The sequence below is a fragment of the Nicotiana attenuata genome, chromosome 1 (assembly GCF_001879085.1).
Source record: "Nicotiana attenuata strain UT chromosome 1, NIATTr2, whole genome shotgun sequence".
Lineage (NCBI taxonomy): Eukaryota > Viridiplantae > Streptophyta > Magnoliopsida > Solanales > Solanaceae > Nicotiana > Nicotiana attenuata.
In genome coordinates, this window is record NC_031989.1 from 92,262,802 (window position 1) to 92,265,638 (window position 2,837).

The window sequence follows — 2,837 nt, forward strand, 5'->3', positions numbered from 1 at the left end:
CCTTATCTGTTCTAATTATATCGGTTGATCAAAGTTTTTAATTTTGCTGTGATCCTTTATCTTGTGATCCCCTCAGCATGTCCCCTTCCTAATATTACTTGTATTGTTTCTTTTATTGCTGTTATTGGCATATATATTGTTATACTGCACAAGTTTGTTTGTGGGTGTCTTGTCTTAGCCTCGTCACTACTTCGCCGAGGTTAGGCTCGATACTTACCAGTACATGGGGTTGGTTGTACTGATACTGCACTTTGCACTTTCTGTGCAGATTTTGGTACTAGACTGAGTTGATCTTGAATTTAGCTGCTGGCTTCATCTGATCGGAGACCCATGGTAGTCTTGTTGGCGCCCACATGCCCTGGCGTCCCCTTCTATACATTCTCTTTACTGTTTCATTTGTATTGAAAACAGTTGTATTTCTTTCAGATAAATTATTTGTAGTTAAATCTTAGAAGTTCGTGAATTGTGACTCCAGATTCTGGGTAGTTGTGTATAAATATTATGATTTGTTATGGATTTCCGCGCTCTTTTTAATTTGTTATGGTTTAATTGTTGTTCATCACTGAAAGGTTTAAGAATTGGCTTAATGATATCTAACATTGGCTTGCCTAGCAAGTGAAATGTTAGGCGTCATCACGGCCCCAACGGTGGGAATTACGGGTCGTGACAAACATTAATGTTGCTAGTATTTTTGTTTGTTAACAAAAAAAATAGAAAATTTCTATATAACATAAAAGAATATCAATACCTTCTCATTTTGAAACTATTTAATTAATGTTAACATCCCGTTTTACTTTAATGACATGCCTTATTGTTGAGCATAGTGGGACCCACCAATTTAAGAGTTGAGTGTAATTAGTTGTAACTAATCTTAGCTGTTAGTTAGTGTTAGTATAAATAGTGTAGTCGATTAGTTATACTGTACCCAACTATCATTTTCCTTTCTTCTCAGTTGTGAAATAACAGAGCTTTCTTCTTCATCTCTTCTCCTTCTTCTAGAATCTTCATCTGCCATGGCTGAACTTCTTAACGTGGTATCAGATCCCGGTGCTCGATTTCCTTAAGCTCAGCCATGAGAAAACTTAGATTCCTCAGATCTATCAAATCATCTGCTCATCCATTTGATCGAGCCATTTTCAATACAGAAATCTCTCAGCTCAATCTAGGGTTTGGGAATTTTGATTTTCTGGTTGAATCAAGGTCAAATTGTGTCTAAGAGTAAGTAATTTTTGGATTTTCTGGTGAAGAACTCGCTGCTGTAACAATGTCGATCAATGAAGATGTAGATGGCTCTCCTATTGCTGCGTCAACCTCTGTAGAACTTGTCGATCACAACCATCCTCTCTACATTCATCCGTCTGATACTCAAGGTTTTGTCCTAATTTCTATTCAGCTTCAAGGTTTAGAAAACTATTCTATTTGGAGTAGATCTATGAAAATTGTATTGCATGGTAAAAACAAGCTAGGATTTGTTCTAGGTACCTGTAGAAAAAGCAGGTATGATGCTAGTTTACATGAATTGTGGGATAGGTGCAATGTTATTGTACTTGCTTGGATAATGAACACAGTTTCACCAAGCCTAATTAGTTTAGTGATCTATGCTTCCGATGCCCACACAGTGTGGGAAGACCTTAAGGAAATATATGATAAGGATAATGCATCTAGGGCTTGCTATTTGCACAAGAAAATTGCCACATTAACTCAAGGCATATCCTCTGTATCTGTATACTACACTAAACTGAGAGAATTGTGGGACGAGTATGAGACTTTGACTCCTCCACCCACTTGTGGTTGTGCTGAATCGAGGAAACATGTAGAGCACTATCAGATACAGAAGTTATATTAATTTCTCACAGGGTTAAATGAGTCCTATGAGAATGCCAAGAATCAGGTTCTCATGACTCGACCCTTGCCTAATCTGAATCAAGCTTATGCTATGATAGTCAATGTGGAAAGCCAGAGAATTAATGGAAAATGTGTATTTGCTGAAGGTAATGAAGCTGCTATGATGAGTAATAAGGGATATTCTGGAGGACAGACTAACAATAATCCTAATGGAGGGTTTACAGGTGCATATAATGGTGGAGGACAGGTTAACACCAATTTCAGTGGAGGCTATAGGCCTAGGAATTCATTTGGTAAAGGTGTTGCTTGGTGTGACTACTGCAAATATAAGGATCACACTAGAGAGAATTGTTTTAAGCTTCATGGTTATCCTTATGGCTTCAAGAACAAGAGGAAAGGAGGGACATCAAATGCTCAAGCTAACAGTGTGACTAGCTCTGGTGTTTCAACCTCAGATATCCAGGGTCAAGGACATCGGATACCAACAACATCTCCAGCTCACTTCTTTACTCAGGAACAGTACCAGCAAATTCTGCATTTGTTGAACAAGGACAAGCAAGCTGAACCTGTTGCCAATGCCGTCACTGTAGGAACAACATGTTGTATACATGCATGTATGACAAGCCTAATACATAGTAACTGGGTTATAGACACAGGATCAACAAATCATATGGTTCATAGCCTGCACTTACTAGAGAAGTATGATGAAATACCAGAAAATGCTAGGAATAAAGTTCATTTACCAACAAGAGAACAGGTGTCTATTACTCATACTGGTATTTGTTCATTCTTCAAAAATAAGAAGATTCAGAATATCCTTCACATCCCATAATTCAAATATAATCTCCTCTCAGTGTCCAAACTCACAAAGGAGTTGTAGTGTCTAGCAGCATTTTATCCTGATTTCTGTATCTTTCAGGAACTCTCAAGTGGGAAGGTGTTGGGGATTGGTAAAGAAGAGTTCAGACTATACATTCTCAACACAGAAGACA